The sequence below is a fragment of the Eubalaena glacialis genome, chromosome 10 (genome assembly GCF_028564815.1).
Source record: "Eubalaena glacialis isolate mEubGla1 chromosome 10, mEubGla1.1.hap2.+ XY, whole genome shotgun sequence".
Classification (NCBI taxonomy): Eukaryota; Metazoa; Chordata; class Mammalia; order Artiodactyla; family Balaenidae; genus Eubalaena; species Eubalaena glacialis.
The window spans coordinates 103,694,191-103,713,498 of record NC_083725.1 but is presented as its reverse complement, the minus strand read 5'-3'; the positions used below and the strand labels follow the sequence as shown (position 1 = coordinate 103,713,498).

General features: G+C 35.1%; 1 pseudogene; it reads right to left on the bottom strand.

The window, feature by feature from the left end:
• Window positions 1–336: 336 nt before the first annotated feature.
• LOC133099923 (zinc finger and BTB domain-containing protein 5-like) overlaps window positions 337–19,308 on the bottom strand; it is a 43,212-nt pseudogene continuing 24,240 nt past the window's right edge.

Here is a 19,308-nt window from a genome sequence, read left to right as displayed (position 1 = left end):
ACTTCACAGAATTGTATAAAAATTGTTTTAAAAATTTTGTACTTTAATTTTCCATTTTTAAATGTGCTACTTTTAATTACTAACTACTTTTTGACTTCATCACTCAACCCTAACAGAACTTGATTTGGTTTCAGGAATTGAATCACTTTACCAAAGAATAAACTTAGAAATATAACAGCACAAGTGTTACCCTTATTAGTTCTCTACTTACTAGTCCTCTAAAGGTGCAAAAGCACTGTGCATCCTGAAGCTTCAAACCCTGTGCCATTAACTCCCTACCAGAAGAGTTTTATTTCAAGCCTACAGCTGGCATCAGCATCATCGCACAGTGTGAAGTTAGAGAGGAAGGTTGCTACTCTCCCAGTGCAGACAGACAGTCTCAGATCTTTTATATAAACCTCTTGCCATACTTTAAGTAGGCAAAGGGATTTTCACCTTTGTGAATATGCATGTGTTCCTTTTAACTTCTCAACAGCAGAAAAGTCTTGCAGCAGATTTTGCAGGCCCTCTTCTGAGCTCTCTCTATAACTGAGACATTATGCTCTGATAAGGCCTTCTTGCACTTTGACAGAACATCAACAGATGCCCTCATTGTAGGTGGAAGGCCAAGCTGGCAAGTATGACCATGTTCTAATGAGGATGCAGCAGGGTTTTCAGGATCTAAGAGTTCTTGACAGAAGTTACAACTTGTATTGAGGTGATGCTATGGAATGCTACCCTCTCCTCCCCTTGGGGAACCCATCATTATCCTGTAGGTAGAAAATTGGAGGCCTAGTCAGACCTAGAAAAATAGATCCCAAACTGTTCATGGCAGCCCACCATTTCCTTCATAGGCCTAACAAAATGGAATCTGTAAGTTCATTGAACAGGTTTTCCACATGAGATCCAGGGACACATGAGGACCAACCAACCTGTAGACCCAGCCTCTGGATTCAAGAAACAAAATGCCTCACACTCCTGTCTGAAGTCACTAGTGACTTATATTATTGTCACTGTTCTGATCTGTGCTCATATCACTCCTCCTGCTCTTTTAAAGGAATTTGAAATGCTGAAAGTAGGCATATGTTCCACGGTATTTGTAACTTCTAATATATGAATGTGATCTACTGTGCCAGTGCCAGGCTGGAGAACTGAAAAACTCCGAGGTCTGTCTTCTCAGCGCTGACCACTACTCCTTCCACCTCCCGGGATTCCCTGCCTTCTGCTGGGAGCCCACATTGTTCTCTTTCTCCTGAGGCTCAGGGAACCCAAGTGTTCTGATTTAGACACCATTCTCACGTGCTTTTTCTCAGAGGCCAACTTCAAGATTTTCACAATAAAAACTGCTCTTCTCAGATGCATCTTTCTGCTCAAAACTTGTTTCAGCTTGTGATGCCATGGGCAACTGTGCCATATTATCAGTACTGGTATCACACGAGCTGGTCCCCTTAGACATCTTCTTGAGCAAGGAAAGACTGGTCAAGCATAACAGTACCGTCTTCCTGGTTTTTGGTCATGTCATCTGATTTAAGGTTGTCCCCAATTTTCAGAGAATCTGGGGAAAAGAACTCCCAAGAATGAACTCCCATGGCTCACCCTCTGGTTTAATATGTGAAATGGCAGGTGCATGCATGGTGGATTGGAGGTGCTGTCTGGCTCTTTTCTCCACAAACTAATTGTGCTTATGAAGGCATTGAATGGGAAGGATGCAAGCTGGCCCAAGTCACTGCACACTGATGTGGTCATGACAGTTGGCTGCTGTTTGCCATTCTGGATGGAGATGAGGGTTGGGCTTTGATGCTTTGTCTCAGTTGCTGCACCCTAAATGAGTTCTACATGTGGGCACTTTGCTCCTGGACCTACTCACTATGAAAGACAGGAATGGGGTCTTTGTTATTATGTAATGTTTATATGCCTTAACAACCGAATTCAAATGCAGGTGAGAGGATGCCAGAATGCATCCATACTCTCTCTCTCCCCCAGCATGAGAGTGGAGTTTACATCATATGATTTATATCATGTGATTCAGTGTGGCAGAGGCCTCCATGGTCAACACCTTGCTACCAGCCGAATCACATTCATGATCTCCCTCTGCCACTGAGAGCAGGGCTCAAGATTGTGTTCTGTATGCTGTCTGTATAGAGCAGAATCTACAGTGGCAGAGCCACAGAGCTGACCATGAAGTCTAGTAGGTCAGTTCCTCAGTGATCTGTTCCAGGTGTCCAAGAGAATCACACTCTTCCCTTTCTTTATTGGAGGAGGCATTGACCCCTCTGTAAACAGATACAGCAGTGTGAGAAGAAATGAAAATATCCATTAAGTTTTCTCCCCTTCCTCCAACCTCCACTACCCCACCCCTTACTTTCCATCCCATAGCCTGTTTGTGGAGGGACTCTCACCTTTACTTTGGAAGATGTTTTCAATGGATATATCGTTCTATTTATTTTATAGTACAAAGATTTCCCCCTTTTGTTTCCCCCTTTTGTGTTTTGGCATGAATAGTTTCTGATGAGATATCTACTATTTTTCTTAACTTTTATCTTCTGTTACCCTTCCTTATGTCTGCTTTTATTTATTTTTGTTTGTTTGTTTTATCACTGGTCTTCAGCAATTGGATTATTCTCTGCCCTGGTTTGTTTTTGCTATGTTTATTTAGTTTGTGTTTCATTGACCTACTTATCTTTGTGGTTGTGTAATTTTTATAAAATTTGGAAAGATTTTTGACTATTATTTCTTCAAATATCTTTTCTGTCTTTCTTCCTTTCTTCTGGGACCCCAGTTCCACATATATTTAACCACTTACCACAGGTCGTTTAAAATTTTTTCAATCTTTTATTTTTAACTCTGTGCTTTATTTTTAATTGTTTCTATAGCTGTACCTTTTTTCTGCAGCATTCAAATTTGTCATTACATCTCTTTCAGTGTATTTTTCATTTCAGATATTTATGTCTCAATTTCAGAAATTTCATGTAGGTGTTTTGTTAAATTTCTCATTTCTTTCATAGTCATTTTTATATTTTTCTCTACCTGCCTAAACATATGCAGATATTTATAATAGCTGTTTTAACATGTTTGTCTGCAAATTTTATCATATCTATCCTTTCTAGATCTATTTTTATTGATTTTCTCCTGGTTAGGTTTCAAATTTTTCTCCTCATTTGGATTCCTGATTATTTTAAATTGAATGTCAAATGTAAATTTTATGCTATTGCGTGCTAGATTTTGCTATATTCCTTTACATAATGGTGGGTCTTTTTTTGACACACAATTAAGTTATTTGGAATCAGTTTTATCTTTTAAAGTCTTGCTTTTAAACTTTGGAAGAACAGGTGCAGAGCAAGCTTTATTCTAGGATTAATTTAGCCTCATTATGAAAGTGATACCCATCTGAAGTCCACCCCCTGCCTCATTTACTACAAAGTTTTCTCACCCAGCTGGAAGAAACATGAACTATTCATAGCTATGTTAGCTTTTGGAATTGTTTGGTCTACTCCTCCTGGTTATTCTTGCACTGTCTTGGGTTGTTTCTCATGCTTATACAAATCAGTACTCAGCCAAAGACTTGAGGGAACCCCCTTGAAACTCTCCAAGCATCCCTTTCTGTGTCTCTTCCTCATCTACAATGCTCTGTTCCCAAAATTCTAGCAGTCTTCCTCTGAATAGTCTATCCTTTGAATCTTCAATGCAGCAAACATGCCTGTTTGAAGTCTTCCTCTCTGCGTTGTGGTCTGGAAACTGCTTCCATACATTTAATTTGTGAAAACATAGGGCTAACCTTGTTTAACTTTCAGGTATCACAGTTTTGTTCTGCCTATTGTCCAATGTCTGAAAACCCTTGTTTCATATATTTTGCCTGCTTTTCTGTCTGTTTCTTTTTTTAAGCAGGAAAATAAATCCAGTCTCTGTTACTCTGTCATGGTGTGAAGTGGTAATCTCTAATTTAATTATTTATTTTCTGTATTGTTTATCCTTCCTGTAATGAAATGAAAGCTTTATAAGGGAACAGATATCTATGATTGATTTATTCACTGAGGTACAGCAACCACCTAGAATAGTTTCTGGACATGGTAAATGTTAAAAAGTACTCGTTGAATGAATAAATTAATAAAGCAATATCACTTCATAGTCTGAGATCTCATTCTTTAGCATACATTATTTTTGTTTTTCTGAGGAAACACTGATCCAACTGAAAGTTTTTGGCTACTAGACCAGTTTCTCTGTTACATCCCACAGTTTGTCACTGTTTAGCAAAATCATATAAATTACACCCTGGAGGTTCTAAAAATTGTTTGACCTGGATTATGTGGTATTTATGATGAAGAGGAGGAAAGGAGATACTCCAAAAACTTCAAATGTTTCATAATACCTACAATTACATAATGTAATGCCCAAGGTCAGCTTTCTAGTAGGAAGTGATAGACTTGAATATTTACGCTCAGATAATTTTGAAAGCTCCCCCCTTCACTCCCCTTTCCTCCCATCCACTTACAGCAGGTATTCTGCAGTCAGGAATCTCTGTTAGTATGAAAACTCAGCTGGAAGAAACTTAATCAGTCAGTCAGTCAATTTTTAAATAAGAAGAATTATAAAACATCTCTAGCCTTAAAAATTACTGTCATTAATCAGTACTAGGAACAGCAGCAAATAATAAATGAACCCAGAACACCAATTGCAAAGAAAGAAGTTTATGACCCTGTTCAGGAAGATTTGTCCTGGAAAGGCCTCAACTAACAGAGGAAAAATGTACCATTTGCCTCAGGACTTGAAAAGGAAAAAAAAAAAAAAAAAAAAATTAGCAACAGAGAGCATTAACGGGAAAAATTACCATCTTAAATACATTCCTGCACATGTCAGCAATGAACTAACTTTCGAAAGCTATTACTTGTTAATTGGAAAATCACAGAGCAGATGGAACCAATTAATCTACAATTACAGAATCACCACAATCCAAACAAAAATAAACTCACTTGCAAGATATAATTTTTTTAAAGAAACTCTTCCTAATATGTCTAAAATTGGGCAAGAGACACAGCATATCATTGTTATAGGGGAGTTTAAGCCATTCCCAGAGGCTAAGTTTCCCTCAGGATAAAAGGGGAGTTGGTCTTATGGTGAAACGTACAGTCCAAACTTCCAAAAAAAGAATATAGATGTAAAGTGTGTTAAGACCATTCATTTAAGAATATTATTTATATCTACTACACATGAGGAACTTATCCAACAGATAAGGATTCTGCTGTCATGGAATTTAGAGTCTAGTGTGTGGCATATACCAAGTCACCACCCGAACAGATGCCAATTTGCAATTATAATTCATGCTGTGAAGAAGGGCTACTTGGTATAGTATGTACTATAGACTGAATGTTTGTGTTCCCCCCAAATTCATATGTTGAAACCTAGTTTTCAATGTGATGATATTTGAAGGTAAGGGCTTTAAGATATGATGAGCTCATGAGGATGGGACCCTCATGAATAGGATTAGTGTCCTTATAAAAGAGGCCCCAGAGAGCTCCCTTATTCCTTCTGCCATGTGAGAACACAGTGAGAAAAGGGACATCTATTAACCAGGAAGAGGAGGGGCCTACCCATACATCACATCAGCTGGTGCTTTGATCTTGGACTTCCCAAGACTGTGAGAAATAAGTTTCTGTTCTTTATAAGCCACTATGTAACTCTGTTATAGCAGCCTGAACAGACTAAGATACTTACTGTTGTTCCAATTTATTAATGTACTGTCTTCAGAGAGTTTCCAGGCTGGGCTGCAAGGAGGGAGATCCAGGAAAAAGCAGGTGGATTCTGAGAGTTGAGGAGCTGGAGTTAAGAGTTCAAGGAGACAAGAGGGAGAGAGCTATAGTTCATAGGACATGGTCCCAAACAAGAAGGAACCCCACAAAGAGAGAATTCCAAATATCAGTTAGGCGCTCCTCAAATATTCAGCAGAGTTCTGATTCACACATGCATTTGATGAACTACCCCAGAATGGAGAAGGACCTTCAGAGATAATCAGAGCATGAAAAGGACTGGTGATATTGCATGTTCCCACTTGAAAAACAGAAAAACTTCATGATTATTGGAGCATCAGGTAGCGTACTAAGAAGGTCCTTATCTCATTAATGGAGAATAATTAGCCCTAGACCAACACTGCTCTAGTCCCACCCAACAAATCATTTTTTAAATATTTCACTGAAGTATAGTTGATTTAAAATGTTGTGTTAATTTCTGCTGTGCAGCAAAGTGATTCAGTTATACATATATATATTCTTTTTCATGTTCTTTTCCATTGTGGTTTATCACAGGTTATTGAATATCATTCCCTGTGCTATAAAGTAGAACCTTGTTTATCCATCCTATATATACTAGTTTGCATCTCCTAATGCCAAACTCCCAATCCTTCCTTCCCTATCCACCCTCCCCCTTGGCAACCACAAGTCTGTTCTTTACATCTGTGAGTCTGTTTCTGTCTCATAGATATGTTCATTTGTGTCGTATTTTAGATTCCACATGTAAGTGATATCATATTGGATTTGTCTTTCTCTTTTTGACTTTGCTTAGTATGATAATCTCTGGGTCCATCCATTTTGCTGCAAATGGTATTATTTCATTCTTTTTTATGACTAAGTAATATTCCATTTTATATTTATATATATATATATCTCACATCCTTTTTATCCATTCATCTGTCGATAGATATTTAGGTTGTCTCCATGTCTTGGGTATTGTAAATAGTACTGCTGTCAACATAGGGGTGCATGTATCTTTTTCAATTACAGTTTTGTCTGGGTATATGCCCAGGAGTGGGATTGCTGGATCATATAGTAACTCTATTTTTAGTTTTTTGAGGAACTCCATAGTGACTGCACCAATATACATTCCCACCAACAGTTTATGAGGGTTCCCTTTTCTCCACACCCTCTCCAACATTTATTATTTGTAGACTTTTTAATGATGGCCATTCTGACTGGTGTGAGGTGGTACCTCATTGTAGTTTTGATTTGCATTTCTCTAATAATTAGTGATGCTGAGCATCTTTTCATGTGCCTCTTGGCCATCTGTATGACTTCTTTGGAGAAATGTCTACTTAGGTCTTCTGCCCCCACCCAACAAATCTTAAAATCAAGTATAAAGAGATCAAATTGTTTACAAGTAATTTAACCATGTCACAGAACAAAATTCAAAAATATTTCTGGGAATATAGGTATTTAGCATCCAAAAAAGTAAAATTCACAATGTGTGGCAGCTAATCAAAGAGTACTAGATAACTGTAGGAAAATACAGATTATACAAAGAAGAAATAGAAATTAAAAAAATGACTCAGAAATAACACAGATATTAGCGTTGGCAGACATGGATAGTAAAACAATTAATATAACTGTGTTCCAGATGTGCAAAAAGTTAAGTAGAGATATGGAAGATGTAAGAAAGAATCAAATAGAACTTACAGAAATGAAAATTATAATGTCTGAGATGAAAAAGACACTGGATGAGATTACTAGCAAATTAGACTTCGCAGAAGAAAAGATTAGTGAACTTGAAGGCATGTCAAAAGAAACCATTGCAAATGAAACACAGAGAAAAAAAATTTTTTAAAAATTAAAAAAAAAGATACTGTCAGTGAGCTATGAAAGAACTTCAAGAAACCTAGTATATATGTAATTAGAGTCCCCAAAGAGAGGAAATATTTGAGAAATCATGGCCAGAAATGTTTTAATTTGGTGAAAACTGTAACTCATAAATCTAAGAAAACCAATGTACTTCAAGTACCAGAAATATGAATAAAACTATTTGAAAGACACATTTTAATCAAATTTCTCATAAGCAATGATAAAGAGAATATCTTAAAAGCAGCCAGAGTAAAAAGACAGAGAGGAACAAAGATAATGATGACTTCTCAGCAGAAAAACATGCAAGTGAGAAGATAGTAGAGCAACATCTTCAAAGTTCTGAAAGGAAATTGAAACTGTTAACCTAGAAAGTAGTTCTTAAAAATGAAGGTGAAAAATGGCCTCTTCAGACATATGGAACATTTCATCAACAGTAGACCTTCACGTCATAAAATTTTAAAGGAAGTCCTTTAGGCAAAAGGAAAATAGTAACAGTTGGAAATATGGATCATCACAAAGGAATAAGGAATCTTAGAAATTGTAACTGTAGGTAAAGATATAAGATTTTTTATTACAATTAAAATCCCTTTAAAATAACTGACTTTTAAAACAAAAATGATAAAAATCTACTGTGAGAATTATAACATATTTGTAAATAAAATGTCTAAAAAAGCATGCAAGTTGGGAGGGGAGAAATTAAAATATACAAAATTTAATATTCCTTGCATAAAGTGATATAATATCACTTGAAAGTGTACTGGTATAAAGATGTATACTATAAATCCTAAAGTAACACTAATATAAAAAATACAAAGTTATAAATAATAAGCCAACAAAAGAAATAAAATGGAATTATAAATAAAAAAACGGGTATTAAGAACAGTAGGGGAGAATACAAAACAAATAGCAAGCTAATAGACTTAAAACTAATATCAGTAGTTGCCTTACACATAAATGATCTCAGCATATCAATTAAAAGACAGGAATTGTCAAATTATATATAAAATCAAGACTCAAGCATGTGCTGCTTATAAGAAACACATTTTAAAAATTGTCATAAATAAATTTAAAGTAATTTGGTTGGATGGGAAAATATATACCATGCTAATACTCATTAAAGAAAGCTGAATCAGCTATATTAATACCAGACAAACTAGATTTCAGAGAAAAGAATATAAAGAAGGATCTTCCCTTTTAATGAAAACCTGGAAACTAGATATCAGTTTTGTATATTTCAGCAAATAATTAAATCATTTATTTCAGAGAATAAAGTTATCTTATAAGCATCATTATCCTATTGGCCTGGACTGCAAAAAAATTAGACCACACAAAGGATGCGGGCAGCAAGAATAATAGTACAGTTATAGAGAGAGTGCAAAATTAATTCCTTGCTAAACATTTGATTGTGGTATATAAATATTAACACAGAAAAAAAAAAACAGGATTTGGGATAATTCATATTTCTTTCTTCAGGATATTAGAGTCCATGGACATGAGCATAGAAGCTTATGGGACTGTCAATAAATTAAAAAAAAAAATTGTCTTTCTCCTTCTAGTCCTAGAAATGGACTTTAATTGAAGCTGGCAGATACTGGATATAGACAAAACACTTGCCAACATCTACCCAGAAATATTGTCCAAAAGTGTAGCAGAATTATTTCTGAAAGTTGATAAATCCAATAAGGGGTTAGATCCCTATACTTTCAGGCTCTCACACATGTGAGATCTCCTGGCTGGTACATCATTTCTTTTCCATTCTTATAAGCCAAATCCTCTCACTCATTGAAATCCTTATTCAAGAAGTAGGTCAAGAAGCACAGCCCTCATAAAATCTTGTTACTAAGACACTAGAATCTCTAGTCTACCCATCCCGACCCATTTAAAAAATCAAACTGCTTTAATCAAGCTGCTCAAAACATACATGTATAACTATTTTTTTCTGTATTTCTACCATGGATTATATTTCAGTATTACTTTGCATATTTTTTAAAGAATCCTGCATCTTCCAACAATTTCTAATGAATACTACAAGTCTCACATTTGGAGGAAACACATTTTGAAAGGTTAAGTAATTTGTCTAATGAAACATAGTAGGTGATGAAACTTGGATTAAAGCATTTATTTACTCAACAAAAATTAATTGAATGCCTAATACATTCTAGTCACTGTTCTTGGTTTTAAGAGTGCATCGATAAATAAAATGGATAAAACAAAAACTAAGTCCTGCCCTTTTGGGCTCAGATGTGTCTAATGGAGAACATGTGATTTTATTACTGTCTCCTATGACTTCTTTATCAAAGAGCGTTGAAACTTTCCCTTTCTAATTTCCCGTTAAACATGACATCAAGAATGTATTTGAAATGCTCCTCAAACAAAAGCATTCTAAATGAATGATAATGAACAATATTTTTAAAAAGTCTACTGGAATAGTGGAAAGGCATGTAGTGACAGGATGAGATAGGGCCTGATCTGTCAGCACAGTGACTTGTCATGCCCAACATTTGTGTTGGGAAGCAGGTGCCTGAAATTCTACCTCTAAGCAAATTAAGTATTATTTTTTATTTATTAATTTTTTCTTTATTAATAACTTTTCAGTGATAATTCCTACATCTATAGTAAAATGTGAGAGCTCCTGAAGGAATGCATAGCTAAACTAAAATGAGAAAAAGGATCTCAGAAAAGGGATGTTTGATCATACAGCAAAAATACTGAATCTGTGTATTAGGTAAATCTCTTGAGTATAACCTATAGAAATCTAATGCAAACTACCTCAGAAACAAAAAAATCCATTTCAGGTTGAGGCTGGTTTCAGGTACTCTTACAATGACAGTTACATCTTGTTCACCATGTCCTGAGTGATCTTTTTTCTCTCTGGCTTTATTCCACATATGGTTCTCTCCATTTGATGAGGAATATACCCACTTGCAAATCTAGGGTTATGTAGCAGTTACAGCTGTTACTTTCAGGGGGAGTGCATGCTAAAATTTAAATTTTATAAAAGAGAACTTAAAGTGAATATAATTATATATTTTGATATTAACATTAATATTTGAGAGTCTAAAATCATATATATTTTATAAAATAAATTAGTTCTTCAAGAGAGTTTTTTCCTCTTATTTTCACTGTTGTTTGATGTGATTGTTCTACTCTTGATTTATTTACTCACTTAGCACTAGGGTATTGGAGGCAGTAATGCTTATTGGTTTTTCCTATGTGTAAGGAACTATGATCTGCATTTACCTTCATTAATCACATTGCATTGTCACAACAGCCCAGTAAGAAAAGTCCTATTATTACAACCATTTAAAATGTAAGGAAGTTGAGTCTTAAAAGACTGTCCAAGTGTTTGTATCTAATAAACAGCTAAGCCAAGATGTAAATCCAGAAACTGAGCTTCTCGTAGGCACAATGCTACTTTGCCTCTCTGACAGTACAGTAGGGAAAAATTACCTAACATTACAATGCTTCCTCAAAATTAGATCCTTAAATCTTTATCTTACGAAAGACTGTATTTTAAAAAACGACATGGGGTAATAGATATCAAACCCTAGTGGTAACATATGAATTCAAATCCCAATTCCACCACTGACTAGCTGTGAACATTTAGGCACTCAGCTCAAATTTTATATACAGGAGTTTCATAAAATGTAAAAATATAGTAATATATATATACCAGTATATTTTGTGAAGATTAAGTGAAATAGTCTGTTGCTTGTATAGTAGGCAGATTATACTGTAGCCAATAATAGCATGAGAGTCAGGTAAAATATAAAAATTGTTTATTTAAAAGTGTTAAAGGGCAAGAACTCTTGCATTCTACTGGACTATAAAATGGCATAACCACTTTGGAAAACTCTTTGATGATTTCTTAAAAACACAAATATATACCTATCACAACCCAGAGATTCAACTTCTAAGTGTTCACCTAAAAATGAACATATGTTCACACAGAGTTGTACAAGAATATTTATAGAAACTTGTCCAGGATAGACCCAAATTGGAAACAACCAGACTTCCTGTTAACAGATGAATGGATTTTTAAAAATTGTGTTAATTCCATACAGTGGAATAATGCACATCAATATAAAGAAACTACCTGTTGATACACACAATATAGATGAATCTCAAAATAATTACTCTGAATGAAAGAAGCTGATACAAAGAGTATATAGTGTATGATTCCATGTATTTTAAATAGTGGTAAATGCACAGTAATTTCTAGTGACAAGTAGCCAATCAGTTGTTACCTGGGGAAGGGAGCTAAAGGAGGAACAGACTGCAAAGGAATGGGAGGCTCTTTAGAGAGAGAGAGAGATTTTACATATCTTGATTGTAGTGGTGGCTTCATGGGTACATACATCTGTCAGATTTAGTGAGTCGTACATTTTAAATGGATGCAGTTTATTATATGTAAGTTATACCACAGTAAAGTTAACTTTAAAAATGGAGAGACATTTCACGTACATGGATTGAAGGACTCAATATTTTAAAGATATAAATTCTTCCCAAACTGATCCGTAAAAACAAATGCATTTTAAATAAAATTACCTGCAGGGTTGTGTGTGTGTGCATGCCTGTACATGCATTTGCAAGCATGTGTGTGTGAAAATTAAGGAAGTGGGTCTAAAATTTACAGAGAAATGCAAAGAACACAAAATATCTAACGCACTATAGAAGAGTAATAAACAAGCTAGATTAATATCATATTGAGGCCTGTTATATATAACACTGTAGTAATTAAGACAATGTGAAATCATCGTAAAGATAGACAAATTGACCACTGAAACTATAGAGAAAATCCAGAAATAGATTTACTTACTTACATATCTATGGTTACCTAATTTTTACAAAGGAAAAACTACACTTCAGTGGGAAAAGAATAGTCTTTTTTGTAACTGGAAATTCATATAGAAAAATAATAAATCTTATCCTGTTCCTTAAACTATATATGAAAATTGATTCTAGATCTAAATGTGTAAGAAAAAAAACTTTTAAACTTTTAGAAAAAATATTAAAATAACTTTATTACCTTAAGGTAGCCAAAGATTTCTTAAACAAGAACAGAAATTATTCATAATAAGAGAAAACTTGATAAATAGATTACATTAAAATTAAAATTATGTCAAAGACATGATTGAGTGTGAAAATTAAATTCAAATAGGAGAAAATATTTTATGCATATATCTGTCAAAAATAATATCTAGAATAAAGAACTTTATAAATAAGATAAACAATAAGTCAATAGAAAAAATGAACATTCTTGAACAAATTTTGTTTTTTTAAATTTTATTTTATTGTGGTAAGAACATTTAACATGAGATACATCCTCTTAACAAATTCTTAAGTGTACAATAGTATATTGTTGGTTATAGATGCAGTGATTTATAGCAGATCTCTAGAACTTACTCATCTTCCTTAACTGAAACTATGCCCATTGATCAGTAACTTCCCACTTACCCTTTCCTAGTTCCTGGCAGCCACCATTCTAATCTTTGATTCTGTGAATTTGACTAATTTTAGGTTTCTCCTATAAGTGGAATCATGACGTATTTGTCTTTCTGTGACTGGCTTATTTCACTTAGCATCATGTCCTCAAGTTTGTTGCATGTGGCAGAATATCGTTCCTTTTAAGGCTGAACACTATCTGTGGATGGACGTTAAGGTTATTTCTACATCTTGGCTATTGAGAGTAGTGTTGTAATGGATATGGGAGTGCTAGTATCTGATTTCGATTATTTTGGGTAAACACCCAGTTATGGGATTGCTGACTCATATGGTAGTCCTGTTTTTAATTTTTTTGAGGAACCTTCATATTGTTTCCATAGCAGCTGCACTATTTTGCATTCCCACCAAAAGCGCACAAAGATTTGAAGAGACATTTCATTTAAAAATATCCAAATGGCCAGTAAACTTAGGAAATGTGCTAAACTTTATATGCCATCATGGAAATACAAATTGAAACCACCAGAGTGACTAAAATGAATAAAATAGTCTGACAATTCCAAATGTTAAGTAATGATGTGAAGCAAATGGAATCTTCATACTTTTCTGGTGAGAGTATAAATTGAGATAGCCACTTTAGAAAATGCTTTGTCAGGATGCACTAAAACTGAACTAGCTCATAACTTAGGACTTAGCAGTTCCATTCCTTAGTGTATACCCAACAGAACTGCATAGTTATGTCCACCAAAAGCATTATACAAGTATGTTTATAGCAGCATTATGTGTAATAGATTGATAATGAAAACGGTCATCAATGATAGGAAGGATAAATACGATGAGATATTATACAGTAATGAGAGTAAATGAACTGCAACTACATGCAGCAAGATGGTGAATCTTATAAACAATATATTGAGGAAAGAAGCCAGACACAAGAGTAGTACGTGTATGTGATTCCATTCACATACAGTTGAAAAAGAGGGAACATTATTTTTTCCCCTTGAAGTCAAGATAGCAGTTACTCTTGTGGGGTTAGTAATAGAGATGGGGCATGAGGGTGACTTCTGGGCTGCAGATGGTGCTCTGTTTCTTGATTCAGGCTCTGACTGTAGGAATGTGTTTTACTTTGTGAAAATCCATTGTGTTACACACTTAGGATATGTATCCTTTTCATTATGTATGTTAAACTTCAATAAAAATTTTAAAAAGTAACACACATACCAACTAAATCTTACCTTATTAAAGAAAATCACATACCATTTCACGAATGATTTAAACTCTGCATAAAGTAGGAGAACCCAGAGGAGGAACTTTAAACTATTTTGTAGTTGAGTGTTTAGCATACGTAAGTCAAGACACTAAGAAAGGAGGAAGTCCAAGAATAGGTAGAAGTAAATATCTACATATAATGAAGGAACATTTCTGCTTCCAAAGTCTTTAGAAATTGTTTAGAACTAAATTAGTGCCATAATAGAGAGTGATAACAACATAACTTTCTATCTTGGAGAAAGATAAATCAGAATCAAAAAAGTAAAATACAAATTTTTAATTTTTGTGGCAATGTGTGTATATTCACGTGTTTCCTTAAACATGCTTAAACATTCTTTGTCCTTCCCTCTTCCCCCAACCACACTTCTCTCTCTCTCTCCCTCCCTCCATTCCTGCCTTTGCCTCTTTTTCTCTCTTTCTCTCTTTTTTTTTTGGTGATTATACAAATCAAACAACACAATAGTTGAGTGCCAATATATTTTCTTCATAGTAGCATCATTATCTATTAGTTATCATCTTAGATTCCTACAGGTCAAGGCAATTTTTTTTTTTTTTTACTTTGGTTGGTTGTCCATTAAGTATTGTCAGCTGCAGTCTGTCATCCTGAGATCTTATCATCCCCATAATATTGGCAATACCAGTTACCTTGCAGCATCTCTCACTGTCAACCATAGCCTTCAGAGGATAGGTAACACCAAGCTTCTCAGATAGGCTGGTGCCCCCTGTACCCTGTATTTCACAAAGCCTTAATAGAGGGAGTGTCTATTAAGCCCTTGATACTAGAAGTGTGGTTCCCACACCAGCAGAATAATCTTACGCTCAACCTGGATATATTGAATGAGAATTTGCATTTTAACAAAATCCCTCGGTTCTTTGGATGCACGTTAAATTTTGAGAGCCACCACTGTAGGCATTCTCTGGATAAAATATTCAAGGGGTAGGTTCTTAAGTCTTAATTGATACCTCATTTCTAACAGCCCCAATTTCCTGAACTTCTATCTTTCCTTCGTACTCTGCCAGGGGAGCTTGGAGCATCCACCTCAACTAAACCACTGTCCTATTTACATTTTAAAGAACTATTCTAATAAACATTAGAAGCAGCTCTGGTTGTTCTTGACATAATCCTAAATCCTAAATCATAATTGATTTAAATGGTACCAATAAATGCTTCCCTATCCGTGACACAGCCCCACTAGTACAACATGCTCTACACTTCACCTTGGTTCATGCTGGTACACATTTGTCAGGTACTGTAACTCCTTTAATAGTAGGCTGTTTCTTCCTGGGGCAAAGTTCACACTTCCCTGTTTAGGTTGTATTAAAAGTGACTTGGGTTTTGGTTCTAGAGGCAATGAGGAAGACTGGAGGAGGAACTTGTAGAAGATGAATGTTATTTTGAGATGCAGCTATTCCAGATGTAGGATTGCAAGATAAAGTTAAAATTGAAATTTAAATAAATGAAAAACCTTGTTTTAGTATAAGTATGCACTATATATTGCATCAGGCAAATTCATACTAAAAAAGCACTTGTTTCTTATCTGAAATTCAAATGTAACTGTGTCCTTTTTTCAAAAAAATTAAATAACCTTTCTATTTTAGATATTTTACTTTTAGATTTACAGAAAAAATTCATAGGTAATATGGAGAGCTTCCATACATTCCACACACATTTTTCCTTATTGTTATCATCCTATTTAGTATGTATATTTGTTACAATTAATGAACCAATATTGATTCATCATTATTAACTGAGGTCCACATTTTATTCAGATTTCCTTAGTTTAGCCTAGTATCTTTTTCTATTCCAGCATGCCACCCAGGATACCATATTACACTGACTTGTCATGTTTCTTTAGGCTCATCTTAGCTGTGACAGTTTCTATGATGTTCCTTCTTTTTGATGACCTTCGAAGTTTTGAGGAGTACTGGTCAGGTATTTTTTAGACTGTCTCTCAGTGGGATTTGTCATCTTTACCCTGATTATATTGGGGTCATGTGTTCTTGGGAGGAAGACCACAGGATTAAGTGCCATTTTTATCACATAATATCAGAGGTATATATTATCAACATGGCTCAACTTTGAACCTTGTATTTTAAGGCGTATATTTGGAGTCACTGGTTCCTGAAAATACAAAAATAAAAATTAAAAAAGCACTTAGAGGTCATCTCATTAGACCCTGAAATACCTTATTCATTTCAATTTGTCCCAGAATCTTAAATTTATTAGGTACATATGGTCTGTTTGGGAAATGGATTATCAATGAACCATCCCCTAATTATACTATAGGAAGTACCACATCTGAGAATATGTTATTTAAACAGCTAATATTCATTAATATTTCATCCAATGGAAATACTCAAAAGGTGAAGATTTTCTATGAACTTTCTATCCATAAATTGATCTAAGTGTTATGACAATTATTTTCCTTTGATAACTGAGGAATAAAGAGGGAATAGTTAGCCCGGAACATTGGCTGGCAGATTTTCCACATAATATCAAGTAATAAACACCTATGAAATCAAATGTACAGAGCCTAGCCATAATGAATTTCCCAGAAAAAGTGAATCCGCTTTGTCCAGGTTGCAGTCATCAGGGTCAACAGCCTACAAGTGTCTCCAGGTGGCTTGGGAAATTGCTGGGTCTGGGGAGATATCCTGAATGCTAATATTGACATTCCCTTTTGCCAGTTCACTATAAAGATGAGTACAAATACATCCTTTATTAGTTAACCAAATATTTATTTTTCTAAATATCTTTGTTTGGGTGTTCTTATTGCAGAGCACAAAATCCATAACCCTCTTGGTATCTGCTCTAATACTTTATGTGTATAATTTGCCGATCATTTAGAAAATATGTAATTTTTCACCCCTAGTAACATTTTCTTGTCTGTATTTGTCACAACTTTTCAGAGACTTTCACAGCTTTTCCTTGTTCCTTTGTGTGCTCTAAGTTTCTGCTTGTTGTCATCATTAAACATGCTGTGTCCACTGTTGAACTAGGAATGGTTAAGAAAACAAACTTAAAATAATTAAAACAATATTTGTTAAAACCCTACTGTGTGCTTGGCATAATGGTGGGTTCTCAAATAAAAATACGAAAGAATAAACAGTAAAATTTACAAAAATGCTAAAGAAGAGCATGGCGTTTCTCAGGAAAAATAAGTAGTTTAATTCAATTAAAATACAACATACAGAGAAAGAGTGGTAAAAGATAAAACGGTAAACCTAATATCTGGTGGATCATAAAAATCCTCTCTTATCTCCTAAATGCCACGGACTTCATTTTAAGCACCAGTGTGCTAAGATTGAATCTCAGCTTTTTAAAGTCTTCCCTGGTGGCTATATAGGGAAGAAAGAAATAAAAATTCAATGGCCTTCCCTAGGATAGATGAAAATCTACTTGAAAAGGCAAGACTTACGAACATGGGGTAAGGAATAATTCAAAATGGAGTATGGTCAAGTAGAAAGTACTGGGCTAAGAAATATATTATCCATAACAACTGGTTTTTCTTTAATCCATTTTCCTCATTCCAGCCAGAATTACCTTGTTAAAGCATAGATCCAATCATTTCAACCTCTACATTTCATGGCCCCTGAAATCCTTCACTGATTTTTCTAGTGCTTACAGAGAAACAAAATTAAGTTTCTTTAACAAGTCTTAACAACTTCTATCCCATATTTATAACCAAGTTTCTTGATTTCTGCATTTCAACCACACTGGCTTTTATAGGCCCACACAACAATATTTACTTTTTCTGTAAGCCCGCACAGGCTGCTCCCTGTATGTGGAAAGCCCTTCCCATCCTGGCCATCTTTCCTTTTCATTTAATTCCAAACATTTCCTCTCCAGAGGTATCCTCTGGAAAGCTTTCATTGGCCTCCCTTACTTGTACAAATCCCCATTATTCAGTTTCATACTGTATTAGTCAGGGTTCTCCAGAGAAACAGAACCAGTAGAAGATGATGGATAGGTAGATAGCTAGATATCTAGCTAGCTAGATATTTAGAAAGAGATTTACTATGAGGAATTGGCTCACATGATGGTGGAAACTAAGTCCTATGATCTGCCATCTGAAAGCTGGACACCAAGGAAAGCCAGTGGTATAGTTTCACTCCAAATCTCAAGGCCTAAGAATCTGGACCACTTATGTCTGAAGGCAGGAGAAGATCCATATTTGCCCTTCCTCAGCTTTTGTTCTCTTTAGGCTCTCAGTGGATTGAATAATGGCCACAATGTGGGTGAGGGTAATCTTTACTCAGTCTACTGATGCAAATTCTCATCTCTCTGGAAACATCCTCACAGACACACCCAGAGATAATGTTTTACCAGCTATCTGGATACCCCTTAGTCCAGTCAAACTGACAGATAAAATTAGCCATCACAGTAAAGTTCACTTCATTTGTCTCCCATCTCTCAAGGATCAATTTCCTTTAGCTGTTCACTCTTCCTTCTCCTAGACCATCAGTTCTTCTCTTTATAATTTTTTAAAGTATACATGAAAAAGTATGTTTCTCAATTAAAAAACAAAGAAACCTTTCTTGACCTTATAATATCTTCCAATTACATGTCCATTTTTCTACTTTCCTTCACAGAAAAGTTCCTCAGAAGAGTTTTCTACTCATTGTCTCAAATTTCTCCCTTCTTATTCTTTATTGAGTTCAGTTCAGCCAGGTTGCAGCTCCGAACATTCTTCCCAAATGACTCTCATTAAGGCAGTGACTGGCAGATATATTGCTAAAGACAAATGGACAAAACTCAGTCCTCATCCATACTTGACATGTCACCAGCAGTTAGGACATGGTGACCATTATTTCCTCCATGACAATTTCTTCACTTGAATTTCAGGGCCCTACAACTTAATGGTTTCTTCTTGCTTTGTTGAAGGCAGTCTTCTCAGGCTTGTTTGCTGGCTCCTCTTTCTCCCATATTCTGTCTTAATGTGGGACTGCCCAAGGAATCAGTCTTTAAACCTCTCTTGGATTCCATCTTACTCCCTACCATGGTGATTTCATCCAA